This window comes from Trematomus bernacchii, unplaced genomic scaffold (assembly GCF_902827165.1).
Source record: "Trematomus bernacchii unplaced genomic scaffold, fTreBer1.1, whole genome shotgun sequence".
In the NCBI taxonomy this organism is placed as follows: Eukaryota; Metazoa; Chordata; class Actinopteri; order Perciformes; family Nototheniidae; genus Trematomus; species Trematomus bernacchii.
In genome coordinates this window covers 14,219,188-14,241,818 of record NW_022987593.1, presented here as the reverse complement: position 1 = coordinate 14,241,818, position 22,631 = coordinate 14,219,188, and the positions used below count along the sequence as shown (strand labels likewise).

At 39.0% G+C, this 22,631-nt stretch overlaps 1 protein-coding gene and 1 pseudogene across 1 annotated transcript in view; one reads left to right on the top strand and one right to left on the bottom strand.

The window, feature by feature from the left end:
* LOC117481731 overlaps positions 1 to 11,867 on the bottom strand; it is a 29,561-nt pseudogene extending 17,694 nt beyond the window's left edge.
* Positions 1 to 22,631, top strand: part of LOC117481734 (E3 ubiquitin-protein ligase TRIM39-like) — a 937,572-nt gene that overhangs the window by 344,830 nt on the left and 570,111 nt on the right. The window lies entirely within an intron of this gene.

Genomic DNA, 22,631 nt, shown 5'->3' with positions numbered 1-22,631 from the left:
CTGGTTCTATGATTGATGAAGGTCCAGGCTCCGGAGAAGTGGATGTCAGGGATGTGACCTTCCAGTTGTTAATTTAAGTTTAGATTGACTGTATAGTTTTCTTCTGACTTGTTTGCAAGTGTATATATTTTTTCTATCTAGGTTAACGGCTGACACACACAGAACAACGTAACAAATAAAGTAAACAACGTAACGAATAAACAAATCTAAGCTTTTTTATTGGTTGTAATTTACATGGATACATTTGAATGGTGTGACAATGTCCTATTTGATTGGGTTAAAATGTACATATTCTTCCTGTTATGTCTGCCTGCTTTATTTTACCTAATGCAAACCTGCTCCATCGAAATCAGTCGCATTGACCCGAAGACACATTTTGAGTTGTATGCACTGTTGGAAAGAGGAGATTCATAGCTTTCTAATGATATCAGGATTGTTCCAAATATGAAGCAAAATATGTCACATTATATAATGACTGTTACAGAGTCATCATTTTGAGAAAAAGGCCTTTAAAGTTTCCTCTTCTCTGGATCGATCTGATTGATTATTAGCAGAGCAAATGATCAAAATAGTACGAAGGGAAGATAGGGGAAGCCCGCGAGTGTGAGTGTGTATATACGTGTGTGTGTTTGTGTATTTTTGCGTTTGTGTGTATTGTGTTTGTTTCCCGGGGAAAACACTCACGAGAAACACCGGCTGTTATGCCTGCAGTGACGTAAAGTTACTCCGTTGCTTGTAATTATGCCGTTACAAGCTTCAACGTTGTATTTATCATCTGAATTTGCCGAAACAAGTTTAATATTCTGAAAGCCAAGACTTTGTTTATTTGAAATCAGATAAAAACAAACTGTAACGGACCCTGCCGTGTTATCTATGATTACTATACGCCTTACATTCATAATTTCAGCAGAGGGAGGGGAAGCGGCGCTGTGGAAGAGCAGAGTGGCGAGTGAGAGCTTTACAAGCTTCAAACATGCCTGTAGCTATGAGATTGAATATAACAATCAAACATAACAAAATATACACAGCTAGATCAGATCGCGTTTTAGATGCGACTTTAGAGTAGAGGGGAATTATTGAAACGGGATTTTGTACAGTGTTCCACGGCATCCGCCGCTGCAAAAATGTGGGGCAGGGCTGAAAAGTGGGGGGGCCAATGGCCCCCCCACTTCCGGCGCCCTTGGTGTTCACTATAAGTAATGGGTTTTTTTTGGAGGGAAACTATCATTTTCATTTTTTTACTATGTTCAATCTGAATTTACTTTAAAATAAAAACATGTATATTGTTTTCTACATCCAACTCACAGGTTTATCATTGCTTTGACAACAAATGTTATTTATTTGTGTGTATGCATAATGCATTTTTGGCACTAATTTATTTGAATAGCATCACAGGTTGTTTATGCTTATTTACTTAAGTATTAATGTTTAGGTCCACAGCTTAGACATGCGTAGAGCTAACTTTGCATTAGTGAACTTGAAGCTTTAATGTATTGTGTTCTTTATTTATTGTTTAATGTGTTGTGTTTTTTCCTGCAGCAAAATGGATTCACCCTCCAAAATTCCAGTTATGCAGGACAGTGAGGCGGAGACACTCCGGGGAGAGGGACAACTCTTCCTCGTAAGTAAAACATTGAAATTAGAAAAGTATTTGTTGAGCTTTAAAAAGATGTGATAATGACTCAGAATATATATATATATATATATATATATATATATATAAGAATCTTATATATATATATATATCTCGCAGCGGAGAAACTGTGACGCGCTGGGACGACTGGGACTGTGACGGCTGCTAGTGGAGCCTCGCAGCAACTCTGCTTTCTGCACCACAATCTGGTGCTGCTGAATTGGGACTACTAAATGAGTGAGACTCAAATATCAGAAGTTCAGAACAAGTTTTAGTAGTTTTTATTTTATTTACTTTACTCAGGGTCAGAGAGGAAACCAGTTTTAAGATGTTGAAAAGTTCATTAAACATAAAAAGGCATTTCAAAGAAGTTTGTGTTATTCTACATTTTGACACCAAGATTTTCTGATTTTACTGCAAATGTATATCGGTTCCAAATATCGGTTATCGGTATCCTTGATTACTAATAATCGGTATCGGTATCGGCCGTGAAAAAGCCATATCTGTCGACCCATAATTACCATCAATGAATTGCTATAGATAGCATGATGTTGTTTTTCCAGAAATGGTCTTCCACACAATTTAATTTCCCTAAATCAGGAAGAGCATTATTTATGATACAATGCAACTGTTTTGTCCCCTCACAGTTTATTAACATCGTTTGGCAGTGTTGTTTAAAATGGGTATTATATGTGCTATTATGGGTTAGTCAGCAGGTGGCAGTAATGAGCAGGGATTATTTAGGAGATTAGATGTAGATGAAAATTATACTTTATTCAAACCAAAGTGGGAATTATTTTTGTCAGAGTAGCATGTAAACAGGTGTAAGTCAAATGTTGCCATTTTGATATTTAAAGTGGACCTATCATGCTATATTTGAATAATATATTGTAGGGCCATACCTATATAAGGTATATTTATACGTTTTCTTTTTCAAAATACCAAACAGATCATGCATTTTAGCCATGCCTCATTTCGCTCTATTTTGCTCTCCTCCAGCCCTGTCTTTGCATGCGCTGCAGCTGACCACGCCCCCCTGCAAAGGAGGGGGCCGAGTTACGAGCGTCGTGTTACCATGCTGTTACCATGCCACGGCAACCTCTCATTCCCCTGATAGGTCAGCTCTTCCGTTCTGACGACAGAGGAATGTTCAAATCTGGATCAGTTTTTATCAGATCCGTTGCAACCCCGTTTTTAGAGATTTGGGTATGGAGGAAAAGAGAGAGGGTTGTGTTTTCTGACACTTGGTGAGTTCCCTGGAAAACCGGGGACACATATTCATGTATAAATACGTACAAAAGTGCATTTTGCATGATAGGTCCCCTTTAAATTTCCAGCGGAAAGCTAAACGAGGAAGTGTTTTAGCACACCACGTGACGCATGTGAACGAATCACGTTGTCAGAAATTGACACCAGCCAATGAGATTTGTTTTTTTGGTTTAACACCCCTTTGTACTTTCACGATTGGTTGCTGATACAAAGGAAGTGACCATATTTGGATTTGCAGTTCTTTTTAATTAAATAAGTAAAAGATTCAAGCTCCGTTATTTATGGGCAAATATCCCCTATTATAGTGTGTATACGTCTCTAATGAGTGACACATATCATTGGCTGAGGTTGTGCTGATTTCTGGGATGTGTAACACTTGATTAAACTGTAAAGAAATTACAATTTATAAGGCAAAACACAAACATACAAAAACGGAAATGTCCTATGTGGGTCTCAGAGGGTTAATAGTATCTGTGCTTGTTTTGCGCTGCCTGAATGGGTGAATATCTACTCTTCTATGACTCTGACCCTTCGTTCAGGCGGCGGCCCAACAATGTTATTATTGATGTCTAATATGTTGATGCACAAATAAAACATTATGAGGGCACGAGAGAAGTTTGTGCACGAGATGGAAGGCTGACAGGCAGGTAGGCCATCCAGTTATTTTAGCCCGGCCGGCTCAGATGATTGGTCGTGCTTTTTACAGCGCCACGGCTTCCACAGATGACATTTTTTAATGTATTTATTGTCAAAGATTTTCATGTATTCATTGTTATCGGGATGTTAAGAGCATTCCATGGAATATAACAAAAAGTGTTTCTGAAGTGAATTACCTTCCCTACCTTTAACCAGGCTTTCAATCTAAAGCTCTGGCTTCAATGTTATAGTTATTTTATTGTTGGTTTCCTGCAGCAAATCTATTGAAATACATGCACATTTGCACACGAGCTACCTCTCTTAGTATCTGCACATCTTTCCCCTTTTCATATCAATACTGCACATATGTTATTGTATTATTCTGAGTATGTTGTCATAGAATACTGTACATAGTTTTTTGGGATATCCAGATTACATGTAAATTATTTTCTATATCATAGCATATAATAGTTAGTTTTTTTTAATCGTTTTTTGGTTGTTTCTCTTACTTTTTCCCTTCTTTACCTGTTTTTTGTATGCACCTTATACACCAAGGCAAATTCCTTGTATGTGTAAACCTACTTCTTATATATTAAGTTGAATCTGTGCTCGTTTCCTCAGCCTGCATCAGTGAATATGAGCCTCAGAGACATCTACTCACCCTCTTCTATGACTCTGACCCCTCGTTCAGGCGGCGGTCCTTTAGCTGTAATGTCTTTGCTCTCCTTCACTTCTTTCTCCACCTTCACCTTCACCTGCTTCTCCTTCACTTCTTTCTCCACCTTCACCAGCTTCTCCTTCACTTCTTTCTCCACCTTCACTTTCACCAGCTTCTCCTTCACTTCTTTCTCCACCTTCACTTTTTTCTTCTTCTTGCTCTTCACACCCTCCTCATCGTCGTCTTCGTTCTCTGAGCTGGAGACGTTGTAGAAGCGCTTCAGGTCCTCGGTGGAGGTTTGGTTGATGGGTCGGCCTCTCTTGTCCACCGTGTATTTCTCCGTGAAGCGCTTGTCGTGAAACATGGACTGGAAAGGCTTGTCGATCTTGATCTTGCGTTCTATCTCGGGCATCTCCCAAAATCTGGGGTCCTTCTGAACCCGGAGGAAACGCTCATCGCCGCCCTTCTTATTGGGCGACATGGTGGCAAACTGTACGTGTCACCTGACCAATAGAGAAAGGACATATTGTTGGATTAGTCACATGGACAACAAGCACTACGCTTCTTTCTTATATCATGTGTATGAGTGTCTTTATTACAGAAGATTGTGTGTATTTAGTGCACCAAACAGAAGACAGACAAGCATGTGTTTAAAAAGCCGTTCAATTAAGAATGATAGCATGTTTCAATACACATATCCTGAAGAGGTTATTGGGAACAAGTATTGATTTTGGTATAGGTAATGGTGAAAGCTAGACAACAGTGATTCAAGAACTGAAAATATATGTATGTATGTTTCTATAAACCTTGTTATAACACAAGCTAGCTAGTATTGATTATCCTCTACAGACTGATAATGTACTGAAGATTATTGAGACAATCAATTAACTGTTTAGGTTACTCCAGAAAAACTGACAACGTTTCTTAAACCTATGTTTTGCAGCTTTAAATTGTACTGTTTGGAAATAATTAAGTAGTCTCGCTTGTCATATGAGTTTTAAACACACCTCTTTTACATTTAACAAAATAAACTATTACTTGAAGACAATAAGGGGGGGTATATTCAGATTAACCTAAATAAAAGTAGCAATACCACAGTGTAAAAATGGTTTGTTACAGGTGAAATCCTGCATACAAATATACTTTAAATAACTGAAGTAAGAGTACTTGTTTTGCAGAATGACCCACATCGGTATCATATATAATAGTATGCATGCAACACTAGTAAAGAACACATACATTACTAAAGTGTAGTACTTAAGTAAATGTATTTAAACCACATAAAACGATTAAAATAGTCATTGGGTATTACTGAAGCTGTGACTGGATCACTAAGTGAGCATGTAATGACCAACAGAAACCCAGTCTTTTCACTGTGAGAAATATAGAGCAGTTATGACTTCTGCTATCTAAAAATGAAATGTTAAAACTGAGATAAATGTCAGAAATCCTGCGCTGTGCTTCGGTTTCAGTCAACATGTAAACAATAGGTCCGAAACACTGAATATGAACAGTAACGGCGGGAAACCCAGACAGCAGCTGACAAATACACACAACACTGAGCATGTATAGTGCTCATCTCAATAAACATTTATTGTTTGATGTTTCAAACAATAAATGTGTTTGAAACATCGTTTAAAAATAACAATAATCACAAAACTGCAGCCATACTTCTCTGGTCTTCCACTACACGTGTTTTCCCAGCGTGCACCTCTCCCGTCCCGTGACCTTTCTGTTCCCGCCCCTTTGTTAGTAAGGAAAGCGAAGTGGGACCAAAGAGGGAAAACGCGCACGGATAAATCAGATGGTTAAACACAAGCTAAAAAAAACAGAAAATACATCTCTATACATTTGATTTTGAGTCATTTAATTAGCAAAAATATGAACTATATTTTCGTGTTCCAGCTTTTCCTATATAATGATGTTTGATTCATGTAAATGTAATTTAAAATACAGAACTTGGTGTTCTTGGAAACTGTAAACTTTTTCACCATTTTCTGCCATTTGATGGACTAAGGAATCACTCAAAAACATATAGTTGTAGTATATAGTAGTATATATACATATCAAGTGCTTTACAAATACATATGTACTCACATTTGACATACATTAAGATATAAGCATACATTTTAGTCAATTTCTTTAGTCCACTTCCTGTCAGTGAATCCAGTTCCGCATTTTCCATTGAGCCCACTAGAATCTGGCCAAAATCACTGGCCTTTGTCATTGAGGTACACCAAGTACTTTTCCCACAATTTTACAATGGAATTATAATTTCTTGGTTATTCTAAATACTTTTTCCTTTAACCCATAGAATACACTGCTTCCCACCAGGAGTGCATATATTAATATTCTATATAATTTACAGAAAGTGCAGTAAGTACTACAGCATAATTGATCCTCTAGGTCACATGTGTCAAACTCAAGGCCCGGGGGCCAAATCAGGCCCGTGGTGGATTTAATTTCGGCCCGCAGGATAATGTTTAATTACTATTAGATCTGGCCCGCCGGTATATTGCACGCACACCTTCACTCAATCCTGAGGATCTCCTCAGCTCAGAGCCTGACCCCAAACATTGATGAACTTGCACCCAAGATGAGATGCCAAGTATCTGGCTTGAACTAGCATCACAGAGCAGCAAAATGAGTTTCAATGGATGTTTCCTTCTGCACTTTTTTTCTTGAGACAAGAGGGCATGTTTGGTTTTTTCTTTGAGGGAAATAGTTTTTTTGAAGCTGTTGTTGGCCTGTGGAAAAATGTAATCATAAGAAATGACTCCGGAAAAGCTGCAGATAGAGCCATAAGAAATGAATGCAACTGATTATTTAATGTTTAATGTTGTTTTTATAGGCAATCATTTAAAGGTGGGGTAGCTAATTTTGGAGAAACCGGCTCGAGTGCGCTAGAATTTGAAAATACACAGACGGAAGAAATCTGCTACTTCCTTACAGAGCCCCTCCTCCAACACACACGAACGCGCACATGACCAATGAGGGCACGAGATCAGTTTGTGCACAGATGGAAGGCTGACAGGCAGGTAGGCCATCCAGTTATTTTAGCCGGGCCGGCTAAAATGATTGGTCGTGCTTTTTACAGTACTACGGCTTCCACAGATGACATTTTTTAATGGATTTGTTGTCAAAGCACTTAAGATATTCATTGCTATCGGGATGTTAAGAGCATTCCATGGAATATAACAAAAAGTGTATCTCGAGCCGGTTTCTCAAACTTACCTACCCCACCTTTAAGCTTTGTTAGTCCCAGGTTTAATATTTGCAATAAGTTCATTTCAATAAGTTTTGCAATACAAATTGAACCAGTCCGGCCCTCGACGAGCACCCATTTTTTTAAATTTTGGCCCACTGTGTATTTGAGTTTGACACCCCTGCTCTAGGTAAACTATACAGATGTTATAAATGTTAGTTACACTGTATGATTTAAGCATTAATTGAATAGTGTTGGTGGTTCATTATGTGCAAGATGAATAGTGCAAATATCACGTTTGTAAGTATAAATGGTGCAAATGTGTTGGAGCAGAGAGCCACATTTTTTGGATGTGTTAAAAATAGTAAAAATATAACATTGGGTCTGACTTATTCTTGAAATATGATTCCATATTTAGGTGTTTCTTTATTTCTGACACTTCTGTTTTCTCTGTTCTCATTCTCCCACAGTGTTAACCTTATTAAGCCTGATCTGGTGTTATGGTTCCTCAGTATGCACACTGACACATCAGCCTCACATACTCACATTGCTGCCGCTGTTTGAACTCTGCTGGTTTAACTTCCTCTATTGGACACTTAGAGCTGAAGTCTTTAACACGCTGCAGTACAGAAAGCGTGGGAACAAAAAGGTGTGAATCGTTTCTTCACATGGTTTTTGCTTTGCATCCTCAGATGATATCAGGTTTCAGTCGTGAAGAAGTACTCAGATCTTTGATTAGAAGTGCAACAATACTATGATACATGTAGAAGTCCTGCATTCAAAACGTAGTTCAGATACAAGTACAACATAAAAACATCAAAGTAGGAACACTAAAAATACTCAATATGCAGAATACCATTTTCAGAATAACATAATATTCCTGTATTATTATTAAAGCATTCATGTGCTCTTTATTGTTGTAGCTACGTCAATAGTGCAGGGTAGATTCATTTATAATAACATATTATCATTTAATAGTTGTTTTATATTTTGTATAAGAATCTTAATCGGCATACTAAAGCTGTCAAGAAATATAATGCAGAAAAAAGGATGTTATTTCCCACTAAGATGTACAAGAGTAGAAGTATAAAGTAGCATACATAGGAAATACTGAAGAAAAGGATCTCGTAAAGGTTGTACTTCAGTGCAGTGTTTAGGAAATGCTGTTACATTCAGCCCGCTGTCAGCTTTAATGGTCAAACTCATATGTGTGCTGGTTAGCCTTCTGTAGCTTAGCACAAACCCTTGAAGCAGAAGCAAACTGCTAGCTTAGCTTCATCAAAAGTAAAATAAAACACCAATGTTTTTGCTTCCTTATAGCATGTGTTTATGTGTGTGTGTTTGAATGTGTTTCAGAGATGTACGGCAGCGAGGACGGGTCGGTGCCGGTGTTATGCCGTAGATTGAAGCCTTGCCGTAGATTGAAGCCCTGTCCGCGGGGACGCGCACAGGTGACGTCATCGCCTGTATTGAGTTTCGCCGAGTTTTCAAAGCTTTTTTCTCTCTTTTGAATGATATATTTCACATCAGATTAAACAGCAAACGGCTGAATAAATAATGTGCATACAATTGCAAGGTTGCTCGTTTTAAGGAAAGGCAATGAAAGGATAAGATGTCATTTGTCAGTATAGTCCTATTTCTTAAAACCTTCGCTGTTGTTTAAGTGTCTGATACTTGATAACCACGAATAGTAAGCAATGATATAACAGTAATGATATAACATATATGATAATATAAGACACTGTGTTATTTTCAATCAAGCCTAAAAGATAATTTGTTCAAACTAGCTCCACTCGCTTTAATTGCTCCTTTGAATGTAATTTTCCTCTGTGGTTTCCTACTCAACACATTTTTGTATATATATATGCCACTCATATTTTATTTTTTATTTTATTTTAAGGTGACATTGAATGTTTTGAAAGGTGCCCTAAAATAAAGTTTATTATTGATTAGTGCCTATATCACACTATTAATGTTCTTTATTTTAGACTAGGTTTTTCCTGGTGTCAATAGGGAAGATCTGCACTGTTCTCTACATAACATGTTCAGCAGAGCAGGTATTTCTCCTGCCAGATATGGCACCCCCCCTACAACTTTGTCCAGGACAGTCACAACTTCACCAAAATCACATTGGTGTTTGCTGTTCCCCTCTAGTTTGTGCTCGCAAAAGCATTTTACTCTGGGCCCAGCAGGTGAAAAACTAAAGAGGGGCTTCCATATCCGGCAGAGAAGGTGTTTTGGCTGGCTGCCGGATATGGAAGCCCCCCTATAATTTTTCACCTGCTGGGCCCAGAGTAACATGCTTTTGTGAGCACAAAGTAGAGGGGAACAGGCAACACCAGTATGATTTTGGTGAAGTTGTGACTATCCTGGACAAAGGTATAGGGGGGCTTCCAAATCCGGCAGCTACAACACCTGGTCTGCCGGATATGGAAGCCCCTCTTTAGTTTTTCACTTGCTGGGCCCAGAGTAAAATGCTTTGGTGAGCACAAACTAGAGGGGAACAGGCAACACCAGTGTGATTTTGGTGAAATTGTGACTATCCTGGACAAAGATATAGGGGGGCTTCCAAATCCGGCAGCTACAACACCTGGTCTGCCGGATTTGGAAGCCCCTCTTTAATTTTTCACCTGCTGGGCCCAGAGTAAAATGCTTTGGTGAGCATAAACTAGAGGGGAACAGCAAACACCAATGTGATTTTGGTGAAGTTGTGACTGTCCTGGACAAAGTTGTAGGGGGGGTGCCATATCTGGCAGGAGAAATACCTGCTCTGCTGAACATGTTATGTAGAGAACAGTGCAGATCTTCCCTATTGACACCAGGAAAAACCTAGTCTAAAATAAAGAACATTAATAGTGTGATATAGGCACTAATCAATAATAAACTTTATTTTAGGGCACCTTTCAAAACATTCAATGTCACCTTAAAATAAAATAAAAAATAAAATATGAGTGGCATATATATATACAAAAATGTGTTGAGTAGGAAACCACAGAGGAAAATTACATTCAAAGGAGCAATTAAAGCGAGTGGAGCTAGTTTGAACAAATTATCTTTTAGGCTTGATTGAAAATAACACAGTGTTTTACATTATCATATATGTTATATCATTACTGTTATATCATTGCTTACTATTCGTGGTTATCAAGTATCAGACACTTAAACAACAGCGAAGGTTTTAAGAAATAGGACTATACTGACAAATGACATCTTATCCTTTCATTGCCTTTCCTTAAAACGAGCAACCTTGCAATTGTATGCACATTATTTATTCAGCCGTTTGCTGTTTAATCTGATGTGAAATATATCATTCAAAAGAGAGAAAAAAGCTTTGAAAACTCGGCGAAACTCAATACAGGCGATGACGTCACCTGTGCGCGTCCCCGCGGACAGGGCTTCAATCTACGGCAAGGCTTCAATCTACGGCATAACACCTGTTACCTTCGAGATCCTCTACATCAGGGGTGTCAAACTAAATTTCATCGCGGGCCACATTCGCATAAAGGTTGCACTCAAAGGGCCGGTTGTAACTATATAAATATACATATCTAAATATATATAATATATATATAAAATAATGTATTATATTACATTATTGCCTCTGAATTGGATTATTATCGGATAGGATAATAACTTAGTAATTAACTACGTCTGAAAGCAGAAGTCCAGGGCAAATCATTGCAAGTCTCTTCAGTGCGCATGTCACAAAACGAGATGCATTGTGGGACATGTAGTTTATGGGCAACCTGCTTCTGTAAAGTGGCATGTAACCGTATATTAAACGTATTATATTCTTTGCAAGCTCTTGCCGGGCCACAGAAAATGAAGTCGCGGGCCGGATTTGGCCCCCGGGCCTTGAGTTTGACACCCCTGCTCTACATGATCGGCTGGAAGCCTCACGAGTCTCAGGTAACTCAGGTGTTCACAAGGGGAACACAAACACACACAGTGCTCCTAAAGGTTGTTGTTTATAGTTTATTTGTCTTTATTGTTGGTACTTTGCTCTAGGGAGGCACCAGTCTGATAGATAGTATTGGTATCGGTCCGACGCTGGCCAAAATCACTGGCCTTTGTCATTTAGGTATATGCTACATTGAGTTATATGTAATATTTTACACTTGAATTATAATTGATTTGTTATACTAAATACTCTAAACTTTGGCACATGGTTGCAGTTTAAATGAATTTTTGACTTCTTAAATGGTGCTATAAAAGGAAGCAGAAAAATGCCATTTTAGTTTGGTGTTTTTGTACTACAATTCCCAGAATTCAACTGTCTTTATCAAACTGTATGTGCATCATTATGATATTCCTTCAAATGTTTATTGCCTCGTATATATGCCAAATACTTGTTTTCTGTTTATTCCAAATAACCAAAAATGTACGCACCTTTTATCAGAAACAATCCCTGCTGTGTCTTATCCATCAGATGCGTGAGCAGAGGAGATATTTCATCAAGAAAAGTGATTTAATTGTTTACATTTAGTTTGTTTCTTTCTCTTTTTCAGGCCAAACCAGTGAAGCGAGGCTCGGCCAACGTGTCGTTCGCGGATCTGTCAAAGATCGGCCAGCCGTCCAACACCACCAAGTCCTAGAAGCATCTGAGCTAATTAACAACTGCAGAGTGTAAATAATATATTTTATTTAAACAACTATGTTTAGTTGTTAGGGTAGGCGATGTGTTGTACTATAATTGTCTGGAATAAAGAACAGCATTTCCTCTCGCCGGAAAATGTACTTTGAGAAAACCAGAAGCAGTGACGTGTTGATGTTTCAAATACCAGTTCACGTAATGAGGGTAGAGCAGATGGGAGTTCACGCAGGGATAAGAATACAAATAAAAGATACCGAATTTTCTTTTTATCTTTGTGTTTTTGGTGCATACATAAAATAAAACAAAATTCTAAACACGGATAAAAAAAACTATCTTAAGAAAACTATAATAAAATAAAAAATATAGCAATATTTACATCGAATATGGTTGAAATATACAGTATGTATACCTGTAGAAATAAAATAGGAATAATACAGTATATCAATAGAGTATCTAAGGAATGCAGTGGGGTAGTGTGAGTACAATATGTGCACATTGTACACAGTGGCGACTGGTCATTAGGGGCAGGTGGGGCACAGCCCCACCTAGTGTCAGCAGAAAGTATTACACATGATTACAAAAAATGCAAAGAGATGCAAAAAAAGAAATAAAAAAATATATAAAATATATTTTAAGGTCATGTTTAATCATCTGATTCGTCTGTACATTGCTGTTTTAGTCTGTGTTCTTCTAATTAGTGTCTACAGTGCCGTTTTGAGCCATGTGGGACAAAACCTGATCGTGCCCCTCCCTCTCACTGTTTAAGTGAACGGTGACTGTAAAAACTACACTGCGCATGCTCAGAGTATTTTTCAATGTAATGTGTGTGGCAAAAAAAAAAAGACCAAAGGGGCACAGAGCTGCCATCCCCACCATACGTCATCTCACATCATTCAGAGCTGATTGGCTGTAAGTACGTGTGCCGCGAAAAGTGTGGTGCTTGAAGAGGAGATGAGAGAGCTGCAGTGACGCGTCCTAAAACCAGGAAGTAAGCTGCAAAAAAGCAATGAGGTTTCTCCATAGAATTTTAGAAAATAGCTGTAAATAAGATCTGTGGGAAACGTACCTGTTAGATAAATGCACGTTTTGTTCAGCCGGATAACATCCACATGTCTACCCTACTTTTATAATTTTTTTATCATAAATCTATCGATTAGATTTATGATAGACTTTTGAAACTACAAGAAGATAAGGACTTTTACAAAAAAGTTATAGAAATTTTTGTCCAGAAGGATAGGCAAATGGACTTCATCTTCAAGTCAAGGTAAGACCGCAATTTTTTGAAAATGGGATCTTACTAAGAGAGAACAATCCAATATTTAAATGATACAATTACATTTTTTGGGTATCCTTTTGTTGAACTGTCCGTTTAAAATTAATCGAAGCATCAGACAAAAAAAGCTTTTGAAAATAATATTATATTTTGGTTTAGGTCAAAATATAATATTTGTAAACCTGAAGAGTCAGTGCCAGTGCCTCAGCAGCCATGAACCTCACTGCACGTCACTGCAGAAGCTTATATATAGACATCTAAGTTTTTTGTGCCCCACCACTTTTGTACATATAAAAACGCCACTGATTGTACATATGTGCTACATGGTTAAACTGTACTGAAAAAAACATGTATACAGTATAATAATATTCAATGGTTAGACTAACTGTAGATCTAATTTCAGTCAAATTGAGTGAAAGAGAAATGGTGCAAATCACTTTATTAAATATTTCAGCAGCAGATGTCCTTTCTCACAGTGACAGAAGAAAATGTCGTTTTAAAGGGCCCATGTCATGCTTTTCCGGTTATTACCCGTCCCCTTGTGTGTTATGTAGGTTTTTCTGCATGTAAACGGTCTGCAGAGTCAAAAACCCTCAAAGTACACCCTGTAGCGAGTAAAACTCTAACACAGAAAAGACCTGTCTGTGCTGCCCCAGAACGCCTCGTTAATAATAATAATAGCTTGGATTTATATAGCGCCTTTCATGGGACCCAAGGTCGCTTTAACAAAGAAGAATAGGGCAAAAACAAACATAACAAAACAAAAGGCAGTCAGACAACCAGTCAGACAGACAAAACAACAGATAGATTTAGGGGCCAAAGGCCTTAGTAAACAGATGGGTCTTGAGGGCCCTTTTGAAGGTGTCAAGTGTGGGGATGTTGCGGATCTCCGCAGGGAGAGCGTTCCAGAGGGTGGGGGCTGCCACGCTGAAGGCTCTGTCCCCGAAGGTTCGCAGTTTGGTGCAGGGGGTGGTAAGCAGGCCAGAGTCTGAAGACCGCAGTGGGGCATGTGGGTGGAGGATGTCCGATAGGTACTGGCGTTCGTTGGAGATTTCTCATTTTCCATTGTTTGCTTCCTGGGTTCTGTGACGTGTGAACACCCAAATCAACAACAAATGACCGGATTGGCCCAAATGAACCAATCCGTGGAGCACCTCACACACCAGGATCCCTTGGCTAACTAACAGGGAGTCCATGTGTCCTTTGGTTTCTTGAAAGGCAAATCAATCCAAGTTATTATTATTATTATTATTATTATTATTATTATTATACCCCAATCATTTTTGACCAGCTGCAGAGGGGAGCAAGAATTATGCATGATACCTATTGTAAGGAGTTGCACTAATCAAAATGGCAAGATATTAAAGCGTATATAACTATATCCATGTCATGAAAGGAGGAATACATTTTCAGGATCCCTTGGCCACTTGCATAGAGCTCCCTGAATGCTGGTAATAGACTGTTGGGATCGCGGAGAAATGCTCTCCGCAGACCCATTCTCACAGCGTTATAAACCTTTTTCTTACTCAATATCAAGCCACACTTATTGATTTTACTTCGGCTGTGAGTGTTTGTCTGTGCTCAGGATGAGTTTCGCTTGTTCTCGCTGTATCGCCGACCCGGAAACCTGTCCGCTCCTCGCAGCAGCGGCGAGCAGCAACGAGCCTCGCAACGTCCAGACCAATCAGAGCACACTGGGCTCACAGGGAGGGGGGGCAGGAGCTCCAACAAGCCGTTTAGGACAGAGAGTGAATACACATACTATACAGATATGCTGTATGAGAAACCAATGTGATTTTGGAAAATTGCACAATCTAAATCTATTCTAGTAGACCTCAACAATGGAAATATAATCAGTAGAAATGGCCATGACATGGGACCTTTAAGATCTGATTAGTTCAACCTTTCCCTGTACTGCACAGAGAAACTCCCCACGGTATAAAACAGCCAATCACTCAAGATCTTTTCGACCCCCAGCCATATTACTCATAACTTCCTCTTAGATTAAAAAGAAGACTAAGTTGTATCTGACACAGCAGAGTTCACCAGCTGCAGAGATGCTGCTTTGTCTCTACTTCCTGTTGCTCGCTGCATGCTTCTCTATCAGCTATACAGGTAAGAATATCTATTTTTAACATGTTTCTATTAAAATATTCATGAATCTGGATGATTCGACATTGAAATGAATAATATAAATCAAGTCAAAGACATGTCAAGTTTTACTCTGTGATATGTTGAAAAAGTGTTTTAGTTTACAATCTTTTGTTTAGTAGCTTAAAGGGGCTGTATTCTGCTTTTTGGGGTTCTCCCTTTCCTGTAGTGTGTTATACAGGTTTGTGTGCATGTAAATGGTCTGCAGAGGCTGAAATCCCTGTGTTCCCTCCAGGGGCCGTTTCTCTGGGAAAGAGCTTTTTGAACATTAAAGCATCACATTACAGTAGACGTACAAAATACAAATGTGACCCTGAAAATGAGCATAATATGAAAAAGAAAAAGAATGAAAACATTTGAGTTAACACGCTCTTTCGGTAGAATTTAGCACGGACAAAAATGTAACTTGTTTCTTAGGTTTGCCTGTTTTTTTTTTTAAATATAGAAAAACTATAAATTAAAACCACCATGAGCAAATCAATTGTCCAGCTTGTCAAGGCTGTTGGGTCCATACATGTGTAACTTCTTTCTGCTTTTTGCTTTTCAGCTGTTCCTGAAAAAATAACAGCGCTGCCGGGCATGAAGGCTACACTGCCCTGTCCTCATAAGAAAGGAGATGTAAAATGGAGTTTGTATAAGGATGGTAATGGTAAAACTCTGCCTCTTGTCACTATAGAAAATGGCAAAGTGAACATCATTGACAAGCGCTTTGCTTTCGGATCAGATAATTCACTGGTGACAGAAAATGTTACGACCGATCTTGAAAGAATGTATTTGTGTAATAACTACCGGATATATCTGGAAGTAATGAAGGATCTCAACATGGTGGATCCTGAAGCTGGATTTAAACCAGTCACACAGAGAAACAAGGGACAGGGTGTTGACTCAGGACAGGAGGGAACCACTGCAGAACCAGAGAACCAACGACCATGTGACTTTTGGCAAATACGCGTGCGAGTAGCTGTTGTGGCTGCTTTGGCTTCTGGGGATCATAACCCTCAGACACTTCTTCAAAAACAGAGAAAAGAGAACCCCCAACGATGACGAAGCTGAACCTGAGCAGATCTACGAGGAGATTCAAGACAGTGAGCATCAGACTGGGAGGGAGTCAAGTACAGATGTGTGAACAGGCCAGCAGCTGGAGGAGGCAGCAGGGAGGAGTGTGTGCATCACCTCACCCAACTTCCACTTCACACAGGAAATGTCAGTGAATAAACCACACTTATTATGACCAGTACTAGTGCTGGTTATATTTCCCACCTGTTTATGAGATAGAGGAACATAGAAGCTGGTCATCACTCATCTCCTGCCGTGTGAAAAACACCCTCAGAAACCGCTGTGTTTTCTAACAAACTTAGAGGGGACTTTTTACAGAAAAATACAACACTCTGCAGAGGGTTTCATTTATTGTGTTGGCAGCTCATTCCTTAAATCAGAAGCTTCAGATTGATTATGATAAGAGGAAATATGAAGGGTGTATTTCAAGGTTGTTATGTACATTTGTTATTGGGCTTTTTTCTTATCAACATAAGATTTGCAAGAAGATGTTTTCAACTTTAATTGACTGAATTTAATTGAAAATTGGGCTCATTAGCACATGAATACTGTGTAATATATTTGAACATATATATTTAAGAAGTACAATATAAGACAAGCAGAAGTTTATTATACTTAAAGTGGACCTACCATGCTATATTTGAATAATATATTGTAGGGCCATACCTATATAAAACCTGTCTGTGAAGTTTTTTTTTCAAAATACCAAACAGATCATGCATTTTAGCCATGCCTCATTTTGCTCTCCTCCAGCCCTGTCTTTGCATGAGCTGCAGCTGACCACGCCCCCCTGCAAAGGAGGGGGGGGGGCATTTCACAGACGAAAGCTTCCAAAACATTGCCCAGTTTGAGGCTGGATATGCACAGCTTGTTTGGACCGTTTGGAGCAGGGGAAGATTCTGGTACACAACCTGTAAGTTTGCATTGTTATTTGTGTATTTATCAAACAAGGTATCTACCACGACTGTTTAAATGTGTAAACATGTTTCGGACTGCTAAGCCAGTGCTAACTGTGCTAACTAAGTTGCTAGCGTTTCCATATATCAACTCCAATATTAGCAGATCGCCTTACATACATGTTCCTCATAGCTGGATAATGTCTGCATTCACACACGAAATAGTCATAGACCGTATACTCCTGGTGATTTACCGTACGGTCAGTCGCGAAACGTAATTACATTATAGCTGGCGTAGCGTGTATGCTACCAATCTAACCGACTGAGCTAGACCTTAGTTTGGTCGGAAAAACATTTTTGTTATGCTACGTTGCTAGCGTTTAAATATATCAACTACAATGTCAGCAGATGGCCTTACAGTACATGTTTGTCATGGCAGGAGAATGTCTGCAGTCACACACACGGAATTCTCATACAGTATACTCCGGGTGATTTACCGTACATTGTGACAGTACATGTACATGTATAGCTAACAAGGCTAGCTGTATGCTAGCGCAAAACAATGTATTCATGCAAGTTACAATGTATGACCGAACGTAGCAGAATACCCGTATAATATTGCAATTATAAACACGTTATTGCTAGCCTAATATGAACCACTAGCTTTTGTTCATAGTAGTTTTATTACACTACATTATATTTGCGGTTCCTCCAAGCTAACGTTCATATCGTGTTAGATACCAAGGTAAACAAAGCTAGGTTAGCATATTAGCAGGCAAGCTGTTCATTATATAGATCCACACTCCTACCACAACTACTACTAACGAATCTAAAACAACTAAGTTTCTCTAATATTTTGTGATTTGCATTTTATTTCGTCCAGGTAGATCCTGCCGGACAATACATGACTGGACGACCACACTGAGGCATCGTCTCAAAAAGCCCCGGCTGCTATAAGCAAGATGCCGACAACGGGGAGTAATTGACGATATACCGTGTATATATGTATATTTACGTTCATTTTGTACATTTCTAAAAATAAAGTTGAATGGAAATACTATATATAGCAAACCATGATTTGATTTCTCATCAAACAGTAGTAGTTTATAACGGGCCATGATAAGACTGATGTTCGGCTGAGAGCAGCCGTTTAGACATGGGCGCAGCCTCTCTGGTGGTTGACTAATCAGAACAGAGTGGCCGAGCTGACCAATCGGAGCACACTAGGCTCACAGGGAGGGGGGGGCAAGAGCTCCAACGAGTCGTTTAGTGGAGAGAGTGAATACTGCTGAATACACATGCTTGACAGAGATGCTGTATGCGAAACCAATGTGAGTTTGGAAAATTGCACAGAATAAATCTATTTTAGTATACCTCAACAATGTAATTATGATCAGTGGAAATGGCCATGACATGGGCCCTTTAAATGTTTTTCAACTTGCTGTGTTATCATTTTTATTTTTCATGTTGTTTTATATTTATTATGTATATTGTAAATATATGCACGTCATTAATGTAAATAGTTGTATGTACATTACATTACATGTTACTTGTTAGACGCTTTTATCCAAAGCGACTTACATACTCAATACTGTGGGCAATCCCCACAGGAGCAATTCGGGGTGAAGTTTATTTTTCATGTCGACTTTTATATTTGATGTATATTGTAAATAGTTTTCATTCATATGTACGTCATTAATGTAAAAAGTGTAAATACTTTTATGCACATTACATTACATGTTACTTGTTAGACGCTTTCATCCAAAGCAACTTACATACTCAATACTGTGGGGTGAAGTGTCTTGCCCAGGGACACAACGACATGCTGACTGCAGTGGGGTTTGAACCTGAAAAAGTCCTAAAGAATCCAACTGGGTTCAATAGCTGGATCATTCCTGTTCTTCTTCTGCAGTGGAGTGAGATCTCGTTGTTGTTGACTTGCATAACAACAAATGTTAGTTTACAAGAAGTCATTGATACCCTAACATTTGATTCATACCTGCTGATGAAAAATAAATCCTGGGATCTACAAAAGTGAATGTGTTTCATGCATCTGATTTGTATCCACTTGAGCTTTTTTACCTGTGTTTACCTTAGTTTATGCTGTTGCCATCATTTATACTGAATCAATTTAATATTTTGCCAGAAAGGTCAAACTTTAGGAATACAGAGCAGTTCTTATCATGCCATAACCATAGCCGTGGAGGCAGTGCAAACTAAAATATAATATTGGTGACAAAAAACACACAGAACCATCAGTGCAATTGTTACATTCTAATTTCTCTGATATTGTAGGCGTTAATTATCTATTTATTATATGTAAATACTTTTATGTACATAATTGTATTTATAATTGTACATCATTTAACTGTAACACTATGGTTTTTTCAATTGAATGCACTTTATACAATAAAGTGGTCAGTGCTACAGTAACAGTGTGTCGTGAAATATGAATGATTAAATGCAATAATGGGGATTAATTTGTTTATCTAAATATAGGGACAAAGGTAGAGTGCCACATTACTTGCACAGTACACAATGTTCAGATGACTTTGCCCAAAAGCAAACATTTAAGTTGCTTGAGTCAGACTCAGAAATATTAAACCACTTTTAAAATCAGACTCTCAAGTCATAAGGAAATCCATAAAGATATCTCACTGAAGAAAAGACACATTTGAATGAAATAAGCTTTATTTCAATGAGACTATATAACTACAGCTCTCAGGACATCAGGAGGAGGAAACAGCTAGCTTGGCTCTCATAGTTTTCCCACACTCTTAAAACCACTATGGTTTTTCTCCTTTGTGAACACGAAGATGTATTTTGAGAGTACCTGATGTAGTGAACGTTTTCCCACACTCTTCACACCAGTACGGTTTTTCTCCAGTATGAATACGATGATGTATTTTGAGATTACTTGATGTAGTGAACGTTTTTCCACACTCTTCACACCAGTACGGTTTTTCTCCAGTATGAATACGGTGATGTGCTTTGAGATTACTTGATGTAGTGAACGTTTTCCCACACTCTTCACAGCTGTACGGTTTTTCTCCAGTATGAATACGGTGATGTATTTTGAGATCACCTGATGTAGTGAAAGTTGTCCCACACTCTTCACAGCTGTACGGTTTTTCTCCCGTGTGAAAACGTTGATGTATTTTGAGAGAACCTGATGTCGTGAAAGTTGTCCCACACTCTTCACAGCTGTACGGTTTTTCTCCCGTATGAATACGGTGATGTATTTTGAGATCACCTGATGTAGTGAAAGTTGTCCCACACTCTTCACAGCTGTACGGTTTTTCTCCCGTGTGAATACGTTGATGTATTTTGAGAGAATCTGATGTAGTGAAAGTTGTCCCACACTCTTCACAGCTGTACGGTTTTTCTCCCGTGTGAATACGTTGATGTATTTTGAGATGACTTGATTGAGTGAAAGTTGTCCCACACTCTTCACAGCTGTACGGTTTTTCTCCAGTATGAATACGGTGATGTATTTTGAGATGACTTGATGTAGTGAAAGTTGTCCCACACTCTTCACAGCTGTACGGTTTTTCTCCAGTATGAATACGGTGATGTATTTTGAGATCACCTGATGTAGTGAAAGTTGTCCCACACTCTTCACAGCTGTACGGTTTTTCTCCCGTGTGAATACGTTGATGTATTTTGAGATGACTTGATTGAGTGAAAGTTGTCCCACACTCTTCACAGCTGTACGGTTTTTCTCCAGTGTGAATACGTTGATGTTTTTTGAGATGACTTGATTGAGTGAAAGTTGTCCCACACTCTTCACAGCTGTACGGTTTTTCTCCAGTATGAACACGGTGATGTATTTTGAGAGAACCTGATCTAGTGAAAGTTGTCCCACACTCTTCACAGCTGTACATTTTTTCTCCCGTGTGAATATGCAGGTGGCGCTTTAAATGTACAGATGTTGTAAACGATTTGTCACATTGCTGACAGCTGTGACGTCTCTCTCTTCCTTTCGGTTTCTAGAACAGACGGACAGAGAAAGAGAGAAAGTCAATCTAAAAAGCATGAATACACAAGTTAACACAATAAAAACTCACTTAGTATAAACCTTGAGTTTACAAAATACTACTTATCAACTGTTTGGGTTTATTATATTTGTATTATATTTGATACAGCAACATTCTAACCACAGTATATACCAGAGGTGGGGGACTCGAGTCACATGACTTGACTTGAGTCGCATATTTTTTTACTTGAGACTTGCTTGACTAACATTGATAAAAAGACTTGACTTGTGTAGGGGTGTTGAGTTATTTGTTCAAGCACGGGATCGGCAAAACAGGAGAGTGAACCAGTCTGCCTTGACCTATGTATTCATGTCTGCGACTCTCACAGTATCTGCTGCCCGCAGCTGTTTTATAGAAGGAAAACCTCCCCCCCACACACACACACACACACACACACACACACACACACACACACACACACACACACACACACACACACACACACACACACACACACACACACACACACACACACACACACACACACACACACACACACACACACACACACACACACACACACACACACACACACACACACACACACACACACACACACACACACACACACACACACACACACACACACACACACACACACACACACACAATTACCTGTTTTATGATTTCAGAGCCCCACTCTCCATTGTTGTTAATGTGGAAAATAAAACTCTAGTTTTCATAACCACTGGCTTTTAACTGATTTAAATGCGGAAACTGGGGTTATTCATCAGGATTTCGTATGACTTGACTTGCTTGACTCTCACCCCAGTAACTTGGGACTTGCACATGTATGACTTACTCCCACCTCTGGTATACAGGAGACAGAGGGAGACGGCATCCTGTCACCGCGAGTCTCAGTATGCTCCGTTCGTCTTGTGTTTTTTTTCGTCTAATTATTGTCTAAACTTTGTCGTGTCTTTATGAAACGTCATTTTGAGAGACCATGCTTTTGATCCTGTGGATTACATTTGCCTTCTGCAGACCATGTCTGGCATTCTCACAAACCTGCGCAACAAAGTGGACCAGGGCTGAGAGGGCGTCCACCCCGAGAGCGGGGGGGGGGGGGGTATTGTTAGATGATGGGAATTCCGGCTCTTTTTAGTGAGTCATTTTACCACAATTTATCACGGAGCCTCAGTTCACACGCGAGCACAATCAATCGATAAAATAATCGCCCGATTAATCGTTTTCAAAATAATCGTTTCCCCCCAGCACTAATG